Here is a 21,391-nt window from a genome sequence, read left to right on the forward strand (position 1 = left end):
GGATACATCTGTGAGAGGAATGGGGCTGAATTGCCAGTAGTTGGGTCACTTGTGTAATGGAGCACAGGGGAAAGAAGCCGTGGAATCAAATCATCAATACATGAAGAAAGGAAGAATAGAAGAATTTGAATGGAAAGAAGGCCGGGCCAGTGTTAGTAAGTAATATCAAGTATTGACCTCGGGAGAAGCGACCAGTAAAAAGGAAAAGAAATGTTGGGAGAGCAACTGGACAACTTAACAATTGGCAAACTCTTACACAAAAGGGGAGGAAGCAGCATAGCTGAGAAAGCGGCATAGAGAGCAGGAAGGGAAAAGGTGTCAAGGTAAGGCTCTGGCACAATGCCTTTTTTTTGTTCTATAGTACGAAGTCTTAATGGCCCTTAATATGTGAGGTATTTATTTTAGAAAAATATGGTCTTTAGCTCTTTGCCTACATACAAAGGGGAAAGGTGATTGGCTGCCGAAAAAGTGAGAGGTGCCTGGGAATGTGTGGATGTGGGGTAACAGCCGGAGATGCCAACATTGGAGCTGGGGAGCCAGGTTCAGAGTCTCGTCATTGGCTCAGCATCCTGTGATTCTGAGCAAATGACTTAATCTTGCCGTACCTACCAAAAAAGGATGTGTCCTTGTGTGATGTAACTGGTGCTCATGTAATGCGCTCCAATACCTTTGGGTCGAGTTTGTGCTATATAAAACTGTTACAAAAAAGTGTGTTTTCAGGATATGTGAGATATGTTGTGTTCAGAAGGTCAGAAGATGTCTGAAGAGATGAAACATGTCAGGGGTTAAATATGACTTGATAGGATGTTCTGCAAAAATCAGACTGACAGTTTAGAAAAATCGTGAAAATATTCTCAGACAAGGAAAATAAATCTTTAGTGCTTTCAGTCCAGTATTAAATGAGTGTAGTCTGCATACAACTCGATGGGTGCATTGCTTCTTGCAAGCACTATGTACATTAGCTGCCGAAAAATAATTGAGGTATACATTTAAAAAAAATGATTCAAAGGGTTGAAAGACATCTTGTGGCAAAACTTAAACCATAAAGATCAGCCACTAAAAAGACTGGTAATGGCCTCCTCTCATGGCCAGAATCCACTAATAATTTAGTGAATTATGCATAAATAGCTGTGTGATATTAGTTGCATGCTGGTTCCTTTAAGATCATGGAGCCTCAGTTGGTTCTAGAATGTGGGAATGTTGGCAGTCCATTTCTCCGCCTGCCAGAAGTTGGTCGTTGGAGTCTCGTCTACAATAAATCAAGAAAGCTCTTCTTGACCATTGTGTGTTCTTTGTGAGATTGACCATTTTTTAAATTTATTTATTTATTTATTTATTTATTATAGTGTTTTGTATAGCGCGAACAAGACCCGTGGGTATCAGAGCGCTTAACATCGAGGTAGGTTACACATTGGCAATACAGTATCATTTATACAAACAAACAGATATGAGGTAGAGGAAACTGTGGCTATGAGGGGGTGCCTAAATCTAAATATTCCAAACGCATGTGCAATTAGCATTAAAAGGTAGGTGAGGCTTAGCTTATATCCCTGTCTATATCGACAAATAAGGTGAGGTAGAGGTTATATAGTTTTGGCTTTAAAAACAATTATAAGTTCGCATAGGACTGTGGTAGCGTTCAGGACACAGTCAGGGCTTGTGTGAGGAGTTAGTCCCTTATCAATGATAACATTCTTGAATAATATTCTTGAAAGGGCCACCCTTCAGCTGACATAAGTATTCGAACCAGCGATCCGCCAGCTTCCCTATGCAAGGTATTTACTCAACATAAGACTCTTCAATTCCCGTTTGAAAGTTACAATATTTTGAATCTTCCTAACACTTGGAGGGAGTGAATTCCCGACTCTGGGGGCAGCTCCAGAGAATGTTCGGTCATAAGACTTTTGCTTTCGGAAGATGGCTGGCCGCAACAGCAGCTCCTTGGCGCTTCTAGTTAGTCTGTTTCCTCCCGATAGCTTGATTTTCTTGGCTAGGTATCTTGGCGTGTTATAGTGCACCGCTTTGTGGGTAATACATGCTAACTTCATTTGAATTCTGGCCTCATAAGGAAGCCAGTTTAGTGCTTTCAAGTGAGGAGATATATGATCAAATTTCCTAGATCCAGTGATGAGTCTTGCCGCTGCGTTGAGACAAGCTTTTAGTGGTGCTGTGGATGTTTTAGGTAGGCCGGCTAATGTGAAGCAACCATATTCGATCCTCGATATAACTAGGGATTGTATAGCCAGTTTTAGATCTGCCTCTGAGATGAATGGTTTCAATTTTCTTAGGTAGCTCAAATGGAAGCGGGCACTTTTCGCCATTGAATTAATGTGGGCTTTCATGTCAAGGTTCTCATCCAATGTGATTCCTAGTGATTTAGCTGAGTTGACTAGGGTTGGGGTGCAGTTAAGCGCAGTCACCAATTTGGTCCATTCCTTTATTTCAGAATGGCTCCTTGGAGGTGAAATTAGCAAGAATTCTGTTTTATGGGCATTTAGTTTCAGATGATTAGTAGTTAACCATTGTAAAGCCATCTTTAATGTCTCATTCATTAGATCAATGCCATCAAGGGAGGCGATCTTCAAGTATATTTGCGTGTCATCTGCGTACATGTGGTAGGATATCTGAGAATTCCGAAGAATGTCTGTAAGAGGTTCGACATACAGGTTGAATAGATCTGGCGATACCGTTGAACCTTGCGGGACCCCAATTGTATTAGGACAAGGGGGTGAGAATGCTTGGTTAACCAGGAATCGTTGTGTTCTGTTCCGTAGGAAAGAATTGAACCATTTCAGCACATTTCCGGACAGTCCCATCCTGTCCTGTAGCCTGGACAATAATGCTTCATGATTTACCGTGTCAAATGCAGATGATAGGTCTAGTAGAATCAATAGGTATGCTTGATTTTGGTCTAGGGCTTGTAGCGCGTCATCGACAATATGCAGGATCGCTGTTTCCGTGCTATGTCCTGCTCTGAATCCTGATTGGCATTCGTCTAGTAAGGAGAACTTGGTGATGTGTTGATTCAGTTGGCTCTGCACGCATTTCTCAATTAGTTTGGCCAGTAGAGGGATGTTGGTTACTGGTCGGTAGTTATTCGGATCTATTGTATCCGCTGTCGGTTTTTTGATTATTGGCACAACTTGTCCTGTTTTTAGGCAGTCAGGGAGGATCCCTTGTGCAAGTGCCGCGTTTATTATTTTGGTCCAGATCGGGACCACTATATGGCTGATTTCTTTAACACACTTTGCAGGTAGAGGGTCCTATTAGTGGTTGTTCGGTCTGATTTCAGACAGCGTTTTGGCGATCTTGTCCTGGTCATATAATTCAAATGTGTCCCAATTTGCTTTATTTTTTGTCTTAATATTCTCTGTTGTCATGGAAGCCTCGCTGGTCGGCAACGGTTGGGTTGGGAGGATAGCCGCAGTGTTTGCGAGCTCTACCTCTAGCGATTTGGTCTTCTCCGTGAAAAATGTGGAGAATTCCTCGCACCTTAAGGGCGTTTTTGAGTTGTCTTGGGCCGATTTGGCTAGTTTATCTGACTCTTGCTTTAAGATCTCGAAGAGTTTTCGTGGTCTGTTTTTGGCATTGTCAAGTTCTGCTCTTACAAATTCTTTTTTGGAATTGATTATCTTTTTGTTATATTGGTTTCTGATTTTTCTGAGGGCTTTCAGCTCTGGGGAGGAAGGGTGTTGTCTCCATTTTCTTTCGGCCATTCTCAGTTTGCGCCTGTCCTCATTCAGTGACCCACTAAACCAAGGATTTTTTGGCTTTTCTGTGACTCTTTTTAGTTTTAGTGGCATGGTGTCATTGACGATATTTCCAATTGAGGTTATGTAGTGATCAGTCAGCTCGTTTACATTCTGCATGTCGTTAGGTGGCTCTAAGTCTCTTTCGCAGCTAGCAACCAATAGCTCAATATTCGCCTCTTTTGTATCTCGGATCGCTTTTTTGGACTTGAGGGGTTGCACAGTCCTACCCTTTTTCACTGTGGGAATCACGAATGTTATGGCGTGATGGTCCGACCAATCACACGGATCTATAGCGCGGATTGATGTCTCTTTCTTTTTTGAAATAATCCAGTCTAAGGTCGCTCCTTGCGCATGTGTAGGTTGGGTGCATGCTTGTGTAAGGTTTAGTTCGGCGAGGAACTCTTTGAGCGAGTTAACCGTTTTGTCATTATCGTCGTCCCAGTGTAAATTAAAGTCTCCCAGGAAAATGTTGTTGGCATCGGAATTGGAGTTGGCCGTTATGATCTCAATTAGTTGCTCTGTGAACTTTGCGTTATCCCCTGGTGGATGGTAAAACGCATGCAGGTTGCATTTTTGGTTACTTGATGATCTTATATTCAGACCAAGGTATTCACAGGATTCTAGGGGGTCGGCTTGGATTTGGTAGACCTCAATCTCTGATCGGTGGATGCAGGCTATACCTCCTCCTACTGTCCTTAGCCTATCTAATCTCACAATGTTATATTGAGGTGGTACTAAGAGATCAATGGCAGGCGATGATGATTCATTGAGCCAAGTTTCCGGAAGGATTGCCAGGTCAATTTCCTTATTGATGATGAGGGCTGCTATGTCTGATGCATGTTTTGTTGCAGAACGACAATTGAGTAGAAGGCAATTCAAGGGTTTTTCTGAATTAATGGGGTTCCCTTTTTCGGCTTCAGTTGCTGTTAACTGGATATGTTGTAAGTTGAGGTGGATTGCTTTCCTGTCATTCTTTCTGGATGCTCTATTAGAATCAATTGGTACTGTTTTGATTCTCTCCTCCCTCCCCCGGGCCGGTTGTTCATATGTTCGGAGTAAGGCTAGGGTTTCTTCATTCGACAAGGGATTTGTCCTGTCTGGTCTATTGAGCCTGTTTTTTTTTTTAGACAAGGCCATCTCGTCATTCCTTCTTTGTGCGGAGAGTACTAGATTCTGAATATGCGAGACCTTGGAGTGCGTGCTTACCGTCATCTCCCACATTTTTTCGATTGCCTGTGAAATTTTCAACGAGCCTTGTGCCATGTTGCCTACTCATTTCAGGAGCTCCCTAATTTCTTTCTGGTTTCGAGGTGATTTCTAAGGGAGGATTGACCTGTCAATCCGGGCTTTGCATTTTGCTCTTCTCCGTAATTGCTCTGTTCTCGAGCCCACTGTTCTTTCTTTTGTATCCTTGGTTAGGTTGTCACTTCCGATACTATTTGAAATGTCACGAGTATTATCTATGTTGTGTGATGCTATCCGTGAGTTTGTGGGGGGGGGGGGGATCTATAAGACTCTGGTATCGAATTCGAGAGAGGTAGCGGGTCAAAGGGTGACTCGCTTGGTCCTGAGGTACCCTCTTCAAGTAAATTCGCATCGACTGGTGGCGACATCGGCTCTTCCCTTTGGACCTGGTCCTGCTCTTCGTTTGCACGATTAGTAGACCTCTCTGTCCTTTCTGTCTCGTTCTCTGGGGTTGCCATCTCACTTTCAGTTATATCTCCAGAGCTGTACGTTTGAGTGTTATGTCCCCCAGTTCGGTTGGCGTCCCTAGTGGTAGTATCATTGTTGTCAGGAGTGGCATCAGCTGGGGTCGTGGGTAGTTGGTATCTTGGTCCCTCCAGAGTTTCTTTTAATATTATGAAAGACTTTTCAAATTCCTCAAGGTCCCTATTGGCTGCTTGTATCAGCACTATTCCCGTTTTATATAACGTGATGCATAGTTCTGCATTGCATCTTTTTGAAGGTGAAGTCAGTATTTTTGTGCCATGAGGAATGTTTTTCACAGCTTTTATGCGCAGCATTTCTGTGATGGCATTGCGCCATTTAGCTGTTTTATGCGTGAAGAAGATCAGGTCATTGATTATGGACCCTTTTACTCTATCAAAATAAGGGTCAGCGAACAGTATGTCCGGGTTTTTTTTCAAGGTGTTATGTTTTAATTTTTTGGCAGCATTTTTGGATAAAGTAGATGGATATTTTATATTCTGTGCTTTGGTGCAGTCGACGCTCGGAGTCTTTCATTCATTTTCCCTTCTCGTTGTAAGTCTTATGCTGGTTTGTTCTGAGTTGATCCCACAAAAAATTAATTTAGCTCTTCCTTATTGTGGGAGGTGTGGTGTAGAGCTAACCGTTACAAGATGTCCGCCGTTTCTTTTTCTGTTGTTCTTCTATGGGGGAGTGGGCTTTCTTTCCACTCCTGTAGTTAGTCCCCTTTCTCTTTTACTCATCAGTTATGAGTCTAGATTTCCCTGTCTTGGTATGTCGGCAGTCCATTTTCCATGTCTATGCCCCAGGAATGATGTTCTTTGCTGGCAATAGGTGGCTGTCTATGTGGTTATACCATTTCCTTTCCCTTCTCTGATCGGGGTCAGGTATTGCTACTCTCACTTTCAGTATATTCAACCCCTTCCAGGATGATTCTCTGTCGGTAATTGTGGCCAGTACCGAGGGGATCGTATGAAAATGAATGTCTTACTCGGCCGCCATTTTAGGGTCAGGCGCGCCGCTTTCTCATTCTCCTCTCATTTCCATCCACCCGAGTTGTTTTTCCCCAGCGTACATTAAGGGAAGGGGGGGTGGAGGGGGGGCAGCGCGGTGGGGTACGGGTGCTTGTACCTTGCCCGTCGTTCGCCGAGGCTCCTCAGCTCCTTCTCTCCACTATGACCGGATCTTGTCCTCGGACACCGGAGATGTCGCCGATGAATGCTCTTAGCCCCCAGCCTCGCGCAGCCCAGTGTGACATCCGATGGCTCCCGACGCCGTCGTTGTGGGTTCGCCCTACTTCCAAGTGTCCATGCTGTGAGGCCTGTCGTTCGAGTCCGTCGTCCGTGGAGTCCTATGAGATGATTACTGACCAGGTATGTTATCCCTGGCGTTTTTACTCTGTTCCTTCGGATTTATTCTGCTGTTTTCCTTCGTTAATCGCTCTGTTCGCTTCTTGGACGCGCTAAGGGTTATTCAGGGATTTATTCCAGATTGGAGATCCCTAACCCCAGAGCTCCTCACTAGAGCTCCAGTCCAGCGGCCATCTTGGATAAGACCAAGACTGGTTTGCGACAATGAATTGTTAACAACTTGAATCTACAGTGTTCATGCATTCTAGTATTGATAACCAACTGTAGGAATCTGGCTCCTTATATAATACACCAAAACGAGGTATATTGTGTAGAGTGTACAAGCTGTCTGTCCCTTATGAGTGTACGGGGCTTGATTTTAACAATCCAAAGGTGCTTCTTTTGTGGTAATGTGGTCATGAGTGGATCAGGAAAGCTAAACCAGGCGGCGGATTTCGACAAGTGCATGTGTCCGTGTACGCGCTTCCATCCGCCTGCCTCGCATCATTGCCACCAGCAGCTTCACTTCGATCCGCTCCGCCCCCTGCTGCACGCGCTTTCCATCTTCCCTAGCGTGCTCGGCCTCACTTCTCCACTTCTCCTCCCCCCTCCTAATTACATCCCTGCTGTTCACACTTCTTCACGGCAGCGAGGCCGTGCTTCAAAGGGATCCGCTCCCCCGCCCCCTGCCTCACTCTTTTCACGGCCGCCAGGCCGTGTCTTGCATTTCTCCTCCCCCCTCCCTGTTTCTGTTCTGTTTCAGGCATCTGTCCCTTACGTTTCTGCTCTTCCTCTTACCCCTCCCCTTCCCCACACCCCTCTCTCTGTATTTCCCTCTCACTCCTCTCGGACTCTCTCTTTCTTCTCTCCCGGGCTCTCTCTCACTCCATTTCTCTGGCTTGCGCTTCTGGCTGAGCTCTATTCCTCGGGCCTACCTTGCCCCCTGCCTCACACATTTCACGACCGCCAGGCCGTGTCTCGCATTTCTCCTCCCCCCCCTCCATGTTTCTGTTCTGTTTCAGACAAGAGCCTGTGTCCCTGCCACCCTGGGCTCCTGTTAACCAGATACAAAGCTTTATTTAGCAAGGCTTAAGGTAGGAAGGAACAATCTGTGGACTGGTGAATGTTTACCTCTTGTAGCATGCACTAATAGTATGTGTGTATGCCTGGGCGTTAATGGCTGCAAACCGCATTCGAACCGTTCAGTGTCCTCCTCTTATTGCACAAGGGTAGCAACGGGTTAATTCCTAGGCGTAAACCGCTTCACATCGGCACTGCCCGCGGGGCGCCCCTCCCCCAATCCTGCCTGCCCCTCCTTCAAACAAGAACCGTCCACAATCCCATAAAAGGCTGACACCGTCGTTACTTGTTGGCTGCAGTTAGTTTATATTGCCTGAGCTGATCTATCTGGGTGGTCCCCAGAGTAAAACAAAGTCGGGTTGTCACTGTACGAATGTCAGGCGTTCACCAGTTGCCCGACTTGTTTAATATGGCATAATTAGAAGAATAGAGCTGCATTTATCGAGTCATCCATTTGTTATAGTTCACCCTCATACAAGCTAACGTTTAAGAAGAAGAAAAAAAAGGGGATAACAAAAAAAACAACGGAATAATATATTCCCTTCATTGACTTAATTTTAAGAGGCAATTTCAGGCGCAAGAAAGCCAAAATGAAGTCAGTTTTGTCTTTAAAAATCGGGAGTCTCCCACCGAAATCGGGTCTCTTGGCTTGTATGCACTCTGGTTTAGTAGATGCTAAAAATTGCATCTTTTCCACTGAATTTAGGATCGAAAATCTGTTATTCTGTTATTCTCGTGGTGGCAACCCCATAGCGCTTTTTAAATGTATATTAAATTAACAAGCAACTGTTTTTTTTTTTTGCTCTTCCTTAAATTACACAAACAGCGCCACCATGTGGCAACTGTTTTAAGGCAGGTTCCGGCAATCAAGTAACGCCAACTAAGTGCCAGTGCCTAACACTGGAAACCACAGGCTCAAATTAAGCACTGTTCTAGGGTGTTCACCTGTCAAGGAGGCTAATTCTGGGCAGCGACAGTAAAAATCCAGGAGAAGGAGGCAAAATTCGGGACCGAAATTCAAAGGCAAAATGAACATTTTAGGGACACATCTTAGGCGTTAAAGCAATAATATAAAACTGCATCAAGCCTACCAAAGATGTAAACCCACTGAGCTATCTACAAAAAAAAGTATATGTTAAGCCCTGTCTGTGCTTTGTAGTAGACACATCATGGTCACCTAATCCACAGAGCCACCGATGGAAAGACCCACCAATAATAATCATCCACATTTGTAATAATCCACCACTCTCCCCTCTCGCCACTCTCCCCTCTCTCCACTCTCGCCACTCTCCCTCACCACTCTCCCCTATAACAACTGTCTTCTCTCATCCCACCTCACCAGTATGCACTCTCACCACTCTCCATTCTCACCATCACTCTCCCCTCCCCTCTCTTTTTCACCTCTCTCCTCACTCTCCCATCACTTCCCCTCCCCCTCTATCCCCGCTCTACCCTCCCTCTCACCACTTTCCACCCTCTCACCACTCTCCACCCTCTCACCACTCTCCACCCTCTCACCACTCTCCACCCTCTCACCACTCTCCACCCTCTCACCACTCTCCACCCTCTCACCACTCTCCACCCTCTCACCACTCTCCACCCTCTCACCACTCTCCACCCTCTCACCACTCTCCACCCTCTCACCACTCTCCCCTCTCACCACTCTCCCCTCTCACCACTCTCCCCTCTCACCACTCTCCCCTCTCACCACTCTCCCCTCTCACCACTCTCCTCTCTCACCACTCTCCTCTCTCCTGTCTCCTCTCTCTCCCCCCTCTCCTCACTCTCCCCTCCCCTCTACCATCTCCCATCTCTCTCCACACACTCCCTTCTCTCCTCTCTCCTCTACCCTCTCTCCCCACTCTCCTCCCTTTCTCCCCTCTTTCCTTACTCTCCCTTCTCTCCCCTCCCCTCTCCCATCTCTCCTCAAAGTACACACAATTGTCAATGAGCACTAACACAGCATCATTTATACCATTTCGGCATTAGTCAACACCACTAGAGCATCACTCAGCACACCAAATCATTGAACAGCATCAACACAGCATCATTCACCACCACTACACCATCTTTGATCACCAGCACTGCATTAGGCATTACTAATACAGCATAAATCTGCAGAATTCACACTACAATTATAATATGCCCCTCAAGCGGGGCACAAATTCACCACCACAGCATCACTGAACGCCACAGCATCACTCGTCACCACCACATCATCACTCTGCGCCACCACTGCATCAATCTGTGCAACCATTCAACAACAACTGGTTCAAATATGTTCTCTCAATGTTTCAAGTTTTATTACAAATGTCGCAAAAAGATGTTAATATTTCACTTCTGTTCTTGGATTTTCGTCACAATAAAATACACTGAACATAATCTTCATAAGTTATTTACAAAAGTTTAATCTATTGCCATTATAAATTACAATAAATGTTATTTAAGTATTAATTATTAAGAAAAATAAAAGCCAATGTTATTTGTTTTATCAATACATGTAAGTCACGAAAATACAACACATTGCATTACAAATGCTATAAGTGTCACATTTGCGAAAGTTAAAACTATTGACATTGTAAATGACAAAGCTATTAATTTTGCTATTTTCAAAACCAACACATAAATAAAAAAGTTTGTCATTTACAATACCAATAGCTCAAACTTTCCTAATGCGAGATCTATTGCATTGCAAATGCTTGTTAAGTAAGCAGTTTTTAAGAAAGCTGGAAAATACACTAGAATTGTCTATAATGCAGCTATGTTATCCTATCGGAAAATACATATACTACATACAGGTATTTAGTGGCGATTTAGAAAAACAATCTTCTGGAGTTAAGGTCAGTATGAGGCAAGCTCCAAGGCAGCACAGGCACGTAACCTCTGTCTACTCTGGGGCATCCAAGTGTAGAGGTGCTTTTCGGTAGCCCTGTTAGTTTCAATGGGAAGCGATCCTGGGAAAAAGAGACTGCAAGTTGGGACTGGGAGGCCAGTCCGGCTGAACCGATAGGGGGGCTGACCACTCGAAGCTCTTGGGCACACAGGCCCACCGTCGGTCCACTTCAACTTGGGCTAGGGGGCGCGTGTGCAGTGAGACTTTGTCCAGTGGGCACTCTTCATGAAGACTACTCGTGGTTTGAGGGAGCCTGTGAAAAGAGGCTGCAGGCGGCAACTGGGAGACCATTCTAGCCAAATCCAAGGTGGGGGTTAGCTCTGTAGGGTCACTGGACCTCGTTGGCACCGGCAGCCAACTTTGTCCGACTGGGGGGCTCGGGTGCAGTGGTGCTTTTAGATTGTGGCTTTTCGATGGTCCGGGGCACTCGCGGTTCTTCTTGGGTGCCTGTAGGGTGCAGGGGAGTAGCTCCATTACTCCACAGGAGATGCTGGTTGTACCGTGAAGGGCTGACTGTCCTCCCAGTCTTTTGGGAGCAGAGCAGCTGCAAGGTTAGTCAACTTTGGTGCAGTTGGGGATTGCAGGCAGGCCGGCAGGGTTGGCACCAAGTCAGTTGCTGGTCCTCTGTTCTAGCTTTTCGTGGTTCTGTTGTGTCCTCGGTAGGTCAGTAGGATCTGCTTTTCTGGGGTCAGTGGCTCCCTAAATATTAGATTTAGGTGTGTTAAGGGGAGTGAGCAGAGGTAGCCAATGGGGTCACCCTATATGACCTCTTCCTGTAGGTAGTGGGCATAACCCTGTCCTAGAGTTCCTAATTCTGCCATCTCCGAGATGGCGGAATATTCCTAAAGGGGAGCACATCAGGCAGCTCACCTTACGGGTGTGACTGGTCTGGTAGTGCACCACATCTCCCTGTATATCTAATTTCCCGCCTGCCCTGGTGCCAAATGGGCCTCAGGGCAGGGGGGTGGCCTCTCCCAGGTCTGGGGCAGCCGGGATTGCATATCAAATGCGGCAGAGGCCTTTGAAGCCTCCTGCCTTGATATGCTGATTACTTAGCCATCCTGCTTGGAGGATGTGACAACACCTCTAGCCAGAGCAGGCATTGTTTCTGCCCTCTGAGAGAGCATAGGCTTTCACCTGCAGGGATGTCAGAATCCTGTCTGTGGTGACAGGCTGGTGTACACCAGTCGACCAGCACACTAGAGGCTGGTAAGTTTTTAGGAGATACCTCTAAAGTGCCCTCGGGGTCATGTATTAATATATCCATCAGTGGAATCAGTGTGGCTTTATTAATACAAGGAGCTTGATACTAAACACCATAGATTTCAGTGAAGCCATCATGTAGCCGGGGAACTCGTTTTTACCACTGTCCAGCGCATGTACAAATAAATGGCTTCTCTGTTCACTTGTGATATCTAAGAATTGACTTGGACATCACAGGGGCATATTTGCTCATGCAGATATGTCCACACAAGTAGCACAGTGCACACTTCCTTATGGCTGTAAGGACTGCTGAAGGGGTGGCTTGCCTATACTCGGGGCCACTGAAATTATGAGATTCTGTAGCCACAGTGGTTTTCACATAGTTATGGATCTGCATTGTCTGATGCATATTTGGCAGATTTTATCAAAAAAAGTTTGATTCTCGCTCAAACGATTCAAAAGTTACTAAAAATGCAGCAACACATGTTGCAGCCCAGTGGAAGGCCCTTTGCAAATATTTACTGGTCACCTTTCTGTAGCTTGTTGCTATATTTGGGTGTTAAACTGCTACTAACTAGGTGGAACCCATGCCCAAACAGTGTAAAGAAATGTAAAAATGACGAATGAATGCAGTAATACTATCAGAAAATGCGGCACACTGAGCCGAATAATTTGGCTTTTCTTGCCTCATAATTAGGTAAATCCTGCCGCATAATTTGACTCTCCTCTGCCGAATAATTGCAGTGGCCCTGCCTATTCCGCATGCAGTGTCTGCAAGCATGGCGCATAGGGATGTGTGTTAACGTGAAAGAAAATTAAATCACCCCTTTGCCCTAGATACAGTACGCACAGTGGTGCCCTAAGACTTCCATGTACACAAATTGTATTCAATGGCACAACAGTCTAAAACAATAATCAATGTTTTACAATGCAACAACTGTAGTTTATTAAGTTGCTTGTAGGATGTCTGGTTTACAAATGTTATATCACATTTACGGACGACAAGAATATGGCCTCCTCAATGAAAAGAGAATTTATATCAATGTTGCTTAAAAAAAACCAATGCATTTCGGGTGGGAATCGCCAATCGTCAGGGGTAACTAAAGTTTTAAAGGGCCGGTGGCGGTACAGTGGAAGGGTTGATGTCACTGATCAGGGTAGGGGTGCCTGCCCCCTGTTCTGGTGCGAGAATAAACAGGAAGAGGGGAGCAGCGTTTGGCACCAACGCATCCCCTCTCTTCTTGTTTCGGGACCCAGCAGGGGCGCATTTAGACTTGCAAGAGTGTCTTACACACTCATGGGTGTGCTAGTTTAAAAGTAGAGAGTTATAATTGGCCCTGGGATCTTTATTTCCATTGGGCCATATCGCTCCTGCGGAAGTCCGAGTCCTGCAGGTTCACTGTTTGGCTGCCAGCAACATGAGAAAAATGTTGCTGCCAGCCATTACAGGACTCGGGGATTTAGCATACCAAACAAATACTCTCAGACACTTTAAACATACCTATTTGAAAGTGGAATACTCTGCAAAAATGTAAGACTGAAAAGGAATGATTACGATTAAAATAGAGTGCTGCAATAATGCCTCTAAATTTCAATTTATGTGCGGCTAAATTTGCAAATCTATGCCGCAATATCCTGGGGGTTCTGATTGGCAACAAGGAGTTATACAAACTAACATTCCATCATGAAACAAAATACATACTGTGATATAAGCATTTGGAATGAACTCATGTTGAAGTAACAAAACGAGTGTACTTATTGCAGCATGCATGACACAGAGGCTAACAAGAAAAACATAAATCCCAGCATGCATCCGTGCTGAAATAGAAAACGTACAGAATGAAGAGTGGACCGTGCTACAACCACCAAGTGCAGCCAACACCATATGCACAAAGGCTGTGCCCAGAAGATACCAAATACGTGGTACCCGTCAAGACAGCTCCTAAGGAGTGTAAATTGAACCCAGCAGGCATGTTATGTACTCATGCCGGTGACTCATAAAAGACGGAATAGGTGCCCGAACATCGCGGTTTATCAGTGCTTCAATGTGCATGCGCAAAACCTGCAAAAGAATTCAGAAACCATACCTTTAGAATATTATAAAAGGCGCGTGACGCGCAGACTCGTTTACATCTTGAAAAAACACCAAGATAGAATAAATAATTGCATATCAAAAAGGAGCACAAAACATGCAGATGATGAAAGACTTGGCATTCCAGTCGGTGAATAAGGGTGGTGCCTTATTTGTTATGGATCGCAGCTTTTATGAAAATAAAGGTATGCTGCATGTTTCTGATGAACGCACTTACATGCCATTAGAGAATGATCTAACCCTTACATTCATGGCTACCTTAAAACGGATTCTAGATAGAGCTCTGGGATTGGGGTGGATCAGTGATATTACCAGGCGTTATCTGACAACAGATTTCCCCCAAAGACCATGTCTTTATATGTTGCCAAAAATACCAAAAGGCATCTCTGATCCTCCGTTTTGACCCATTGTTTCTGGGTGTGGGTCTGTCTATGAACCCCTTGTCAGCTATCTCAATACATTTCTACAACCTTTTGTCCAAAATTGGAATTCTTATGTTCAAGACACAACCAATTTTTTTAATCATCTTGTGCATTCACAGTTTATTGTCATGGAGGAATGATGGCTCTGTACCATAGATGTCGCTTTTTTGTACACATCTATACCTCATGAAGAAGGTATTGAGGCTGTGGAATGGGCACTGGTCAACTCAGATGAGATGTGTGTAAACAAGGTTTTTCTTCTAGAAGTATTGCATTTCTGTCTGTTCACAGCTATTTAGTATGGAGAGATACTTATTACCTCCAGAAGAACGGCACATCCATGGGTTTTTCCTGGGTGCCCAGTTATGCCAACATCTTTATGTCCAAATTTGAGGGTAACTTCATTTAAAATTCTGATACTTGGCGCGTACACCTCATTATGTATCGACTTACATCGATTATACATTTTTGATTTGGCGATGCAGCAAGCATCTACTTGAGCAGCAGATATTGGATCTCAACCCTAAGAATCTGAGGATCCAGTTCACTCACTCTATTTATAAGACTCTCACTACTTATTTGAATGTTGAACTTAAGCTTACTCCTATGGGCCTTTCTATCAAAGCCTTAAAGAGGCCCACAGACCGCAACAATATGCTATTGTTTAGCAGCTTTCGTCCTCCTTCGCTGTAGTGACATTTTATATTCTCACAATTTATACATGTGAAACGGAACACATCTGATGAGGATGTCAGCAGACAACTCTTTCTCAGTTCAAACACCAATTTTCTAAACACGGGTATCTTGAAAACTTGCTGAAGACTGCACTCTACATCGAACATCCACTCTGGATCGTCCAACTCTACTATTTAAAAAACATAAAACTCTGCAAAAAAATAAAAAATAAATCAGTGAAACCAATACCAGAAGTTTTTGTGTCTACATGTTTAACTCAGTCGAACAAGATCAAACGGATCATTTCACACCGCTGGGAGCTTCTGTAAACAGAATCAGATTTTAAGGGTCTTTTTTTTAACAAACCCCTGTTTGCGTACACAAGCACACAAAATTCGAAAGAGTTCTTGTAATTACCAGCACAGAAGCATGACATCACATCGAAAGGGATGAGGAGGTTCACAGTTGTATACACTGGCAACATCATCGTAGGCAACACCATTTATCACCTCCAAACTGGAAAACAGATTCAACTCTGGCACTCCGCAGTTTGTAATTCCCAGCTGGTTGTGTATGCCATCAAGTGTCCATGTGGATTACTTTATGTGGGCAAAACAGAAAGGCGAGTCATGGTGCGCATTACTGAGCACATGTTCATGATCAGGCTCAAGGATGGGAACTCATCTCTTGTGGTTCATTGGATGGACAATACTAATAGGTTTTATAAAGCACATGGCTACCTTAAGTGAGTTGTCTCAGCACAACAATCGTAATATTGCACAAATCAGATTTACACTACTGGAAACTATATCTGAGAATCCAGAAATTAACACTCAAATGCTTATCGCAACATGAGACACATTGGATCACAGGTATTTGAATATCCTCATCCCAATGGGTCACACCAACAAGCTGGAATTAGCATGCTTTCTTTAATATTTTCTATCACATGCATCTCCCTTAATCTGATACAGGGTACCTACTTTGCACGTTACATGCATTTTCCTCATATGGTCATCATCAGTTTCTCCATACAAAATATATTTATATACATCATGATGTTCATTGCACATATGCACCTCTCAGCATTTTTTGCATATGTTACGTATGCCTTCTTGTGTTCATAATGTAATTCACATCATCTTTAAGACTTCAGTATTTAGTCATTAGATCACACATGATATCAATGCAATTATTGGCACTGTGCACTGATTTCTATTGTATTTTGTTATGTGTCTGTGGCATTTAATACATGCACTGGTACTGTACATACACATGCACTACAATTCGCAATTCCTCTTAGATCTACATTGTTTCCACATATTTCGCAGATTGTATTTGCTATTTCTGTCTATAGGAGAGTTATATGCGGGTGTAATTGGTTTCTGCAAGCCCTATTGTTACTGTGGAGTCTGAATAGTATGTGGGTAGTGTAATCGATATTTCTGCAGGAGCACCATGGCATTAAGTGCCAGCTTTGTTCACAATGTTGGAATAAGCCGGGTCTGGTGGCTTAGTGGACTAATGCATACCGTGCAGCGACCTGTGTTCCATCTCATAGTCACAAGTTCAATTCCTGGCGGGTCCCCTTAGCCTTTCATCCTTCCTGAGGTCGATAAAATGAGTACCATTGAGTTGGGTAACAATAAACATATGTTACTCAGTGCCAAGATGCCCCTTTGGGGATGAATGTGCGGTTTACAAATACACGTTATGTATAAGCTTACAACTGTTTTAGAATTGTGAGCGTTTCCCCCCACGAGGCGGTTTTGTTCTTTAATTATGTAGCACTACCATAACAAGGTGCACATTATGACCTAGGGCACTTCTATTCTGTTTTTATGTTCAGTCTGTTGTTGCTTTCTACACACACTAGTTGTGCATTCATGTCACTGATTAGCGGCTGATATCACCTGTGCTTGGTTTAATCGGGCATGTGTTTGTTCTCTAGCATCCTGCCACTGGTATCTAATCTGGGTTCTTGGCGAACCCTTGGTGAGTTTTGTTTGCCCAGACATTGGCTTGGTATCTCGGGGCTTGGTTAATTTGTGAGCACTAACGCCATCATGCCTTTGGATTTATAGAACCCCAAGTTTGCAACTGTGTGAGCTCAGCATAAATTGGTTCAGGTATTGTCTCAAGTTGTTTTCACACTATGGGTTTGGAACCGTGGTATTGGAGACTTTCATCACCTTCATGTTTTTTGTTCCTTTTTGACCCGAAGTTATTCTATCTTGGTCGTTTTCACGAGGTAAACGAGTCGCGCATAATGCGCCTCTTATGATATTCTAATGGTATGGTTTCTGAAGTGTTTTTGAGCTTTTGTGCGTGCATTTCGTTGCACTGGTAAACCCCAATGTTCGGGCACCCATGCTGTCTTTTCCAACTCACCGGCACGAGTACATAATAGCCTGCTAGGTTCGATTTACACTCCTTAGGAGCTGTCTTGGTTGGTCCCACGCATTTGGTACCTTCTCGGCACAGCCATTGTGTATATGGTGTTGCCTGCACTTTGTGGTTGTAGCACTGTTCACTCTTCATTCTGTCTGTTTTCATTATCCGCACTGATTCATGTTGGGATTTTTTGTTTTTCTTTTAACCCCTGTCATGCACGCTGCAATCAGTACACTTGTTACTTCAACATGAGCTCCTTCCAAATGCTTACATCACAGTTTTTATTTTGTTTGATGATAGAACGTTAGTTTGTATATCTCCTTGTTGCAAGTGCATTGAGTAGACTTTGCTGAGGTGATGATTTTTTATACATGTTAGAATATGGGATGTGTCTGATTTTCTTTCCTTCTCTGTGTGCCATTTGTATTTGAACCTATGAAGTTATTTCATATATGTAACGCGTGACTTTTTTCAAATTGTAGTTGCCCTAACGAAGGGTGATTCTCACCCGAAATGCATTGGGTTTTTTGAGCAACATTGATGAAAATTCTCTTCTTGTTGAGAAGGCCATATTCTTGTTGTCAGCAAATGTGATGTAACATTTGCAAACCAGACATCAATCCTACAAGCAACTTCATAAACTACAGTTGTTGTATCGTAATTGATTATTGTTTTGGACATTTGTGAAATTGATTAACATTCGTGTACATGGAAGCCTTAGGGCACCGCTGTGTGTGCTATAACTAGGACATCGAGGAGATCTAGTTTTTTTCAAGTTAATTCACGGGCTTGAGCAGGGACCGCTACAGCACTGCACGCTGAGTTTGTATAAATTTGTATGAACGGGCCAAGTTTGTTTATTTGAGTGCATCACAACCATTGTATTCACTCACAAAGGATGTGTGCCATGTTATGTTTTCAATTTTATCTGCACCGAGACACGCAGCCTGGAATGGCAGTCTCCATAAGTTAGGTGAGGGGTCCCTTTGGGTGGCACAATACATGCTGCAGCCCTTAGGGACCCTCTTTCGTACCCATGACTTGGGTACTCTGGGTACCATTTACTAGGGACTGCAGGGGTGCTAAAGGAATGGTCAATTGGGGGAATAATTTTAAGGATTTAAGCAAGGAGATCTGTCATTGGGGACCTGGATAGCAGGAACCCAATGCACTTCTGATTTGATGTGATTTGATTTTGAGTTTTATAAAGCACAAACATTGACCCGGAGGTGTCTCGGCGTAAAAGGAGGGAGGACAAAGGGAAGGAGATTACATTTTAGTAAAAAGCCCAGTCGGTAGAGCTTGCGGAAACTCCAGAGAGAGGGAGCTGATTTAATTACGAAAGGAAACTTGTTCCAATTTTGGGTTGTGCAGATCAAAAAACTCCTGCATCCCCTAGAAAAGAGCCTGTAGGGAGGCACCACCACATTCATCGCTGGACTCGATTCTAAGGGTCCTGTTGGGCACGTACCTGCTGAGCTTCCCCTTAGGAAGGCTGGCCTTTGACCCTGAAGTGCGTTATAGTTTATACAAAGCGCGTTAAAGAGAATTATTTGCCAAACAGGCAAACAATGCAGTCTTACCAGAGCATGTGAGGCCGACTGGAATCTTGGAATTTTCATCAGCTGTCTAGCTGCTGTGTTTTGTCAAATTAATAATTTTTTCAGCTGAACCTTAGGTTAACATAGGGACCGTTGCAATAGTCAATACTGGAGACTGCAAGGCAGAGGATCACGGTGGACAATAAATTGGAAGGAAGAAACTGTGCTATTTTCCTGATCATGTGCAATATGAAGAAGGAGGTAGCGATTACCTTATTAACTTGTTCCTTGTAGGTAAGTTTAACATCTACCAGGATATCCAGATTTTTCACCCTGTTCACAGGGAACGGGAGAGGACCCAATTCCTCCGGCCAACATGAGGGATTCCAAAAGGAAGTGTTATCACCACAAAAAAATAACTTCCTTTTTTGTGGAATACAGCTTATGTCAAAATGTCAGCGAATACCAGACAAAAAGTGTGGGGGGGTGACCATGTCAAAAAGGGGCACTGGAATAGAACCGCTCCTATCACATATTCAGAGGCATCTGTCTGCACTATGAACTGCTTAGAATAATCTGTAGCTTTCAGAATGGGTGCTGAGCACATTGCTTCCTTCACAGTGTAAAAAGCCTTTTGGCAGCTCACTGTTGAGTTTACCTTCTCTGCAATTTCTTGGAGGTCAATTCTGGGAAGGGTGTCACAATGGCACTATTCACCTTCACAAACCCCCTGTAGCACCCAGTCAAGCCAAGGTTGGTTAAAGCTACCCAGTCCACAATGGTCTGACTTTTCGGGTCCAAGAGGTGAACATGGCCTCCACCTACAAGGTGGCCTAAGTTTACAACAAAGCACTGCCCTATCTGGCACATGCTTTTCTTGATAGCGAGGACTGCACTCTGCAGAGCCTCAAGGACCGTTTCAAGGTGGATCAGGTGAACCTGACCAGTGGAGCTATAGACTGCAATACCATCAAGATATGCTGCACTCAAAGACTCCAACCCAACCAGGACATTGTTCACCAACCTTTGGAAGGTGGCAGAGGCACTCTTTAGTCCAAATGGCATTACTGTAAATTGGTAATGTCCATCTGGAGTCGAGAATGCTGATTTTTCTTTTCCTCCTGTAGTCACATCAATCTACCAGTACCCTGATGTTAAATCAAAAGTACTGATGATCTTATTGACAGGTTTGGGGCAGCCACGTTTATCTGCCCTTGGGATAGGGTGTGCACCTGTCTTAGTAACAGCAGTAAGACCTCCTATAGTCCACAAAAAACCTCAGCTGATGTTTAACACCCTTGGAAAAAGTTTTGAGAACTAAGACCACTGGGCTGGCCCAGTGACTTTCAGTGGGCTCAATCACTTCCGACTGTTGTATCTTGCTGACTTCAGCCCTGATGCTTTGCTTCACTTGGTCAGACTGTCTTTATATTTGATTTTTGACAGGCATAGTGTCACTAGTGTCCACATCATGGGTACAGGCAGCTGCTAGTCTTACCAGGGGTGAGAGATAAGAGCTCAGCATACTGCTCCAGGAATTGCCTGCAGTCTGCTTGCTGCTGGTCAGAGAGGATGTCTAGAAAGACCACACCATCAACTAACCCATCTTTAGGACGGTGGGAGAGGAGGTCAGGGTGAGGTTCGCTCTCTTCTTCCTGAAGGGTTTAGGCGATTCACATGGATAACTCAAGGTGACCTCACCTTTCCTGTCAAGGACAGGTAAGGTCCATTCCATTTGTCGTGGAGTGCCCTGGGAGCCACATGCTCTAGTATCCACATCTTCTGCCCTGGTTGGAACCATACCAGTGCAGCATTTTGGTCTTACTGGTATGGTATAATAGCAATCTGGCTTCTTCCTGGAAAGCCTTCAAAAGACTGGAACGGGCGTGGAGGCGGGACTGCGATCCAGTTCTGAAAATGCAATATCGGGTAGCCATCAAGAATTATCGCATGGCCATTCAGAAGGAAAGTGCAGCGTATTTTGCGAACAAGATCAGAAATAGCAGTAACCCTGCAAATGCATCTTTTCCATACTCCAAGATCTCAAATCTTCGGGGAAATCCAAAGCTTCCCCTCTTTCCTCCGATCTGCAATGTGAAGTCCTTGCCGCCTTCTTTATCAAGAAAGTCGAGAACATCTACAGGACCTTCCCCCACACCGAGATGAGGACAGACCCCGCACAGTGGCCCCGCGATACCCCCACACTCTGTCTTCCCGGCGCTCTCTCAAGAGGGGAGGTACATGATCTGCAATAAACTTAAATCAGGATCCCCCTCAGACCCT

General features: G+C 44.3%; 1 protein-coding gene across 5 annotated transcripts in view; it reads left to right on the plus strand.

Annotated features, from left to right (window-relative positions):
* UTP4 (UTP4 small subunit processome component) overlaps positions 1-21,391 on the plus strand; it is a 163,154-nt gene that overhangs the window by 2,767 nt on the left and 138,996 nt on the right. The window contains exon 1 of one of the 5 annotated variants that reach the window (XM_078670213.1): positions 187-323. The exons of the other annotated variants lie outside the window; for them this stretch is intronic. The gene's annotated coding sequence lies outside the window, so the exon portion shown is untranslated. Of the gene's footprint in view, positions 1-186; positions 324-21,391 lie in introns of those variants that run through there. 5 annotated transcript variants of the gene reach the window in all.

The sequence above is a fragment of the Lissotriton helveticus genome, chromosome 12 (genome assembly GCF_964261635.1).
Source record: "Lissotriton helveticus chromosome 12, aLisHel1.1, whole genome shotgun sequence".
Classification (NCBI taxonomy): Eukaryota; Metazoa; Chordata; class Amphibia; order Caudata; family Salamandridae; genus Lissotriton; species Lissotriton helveticus.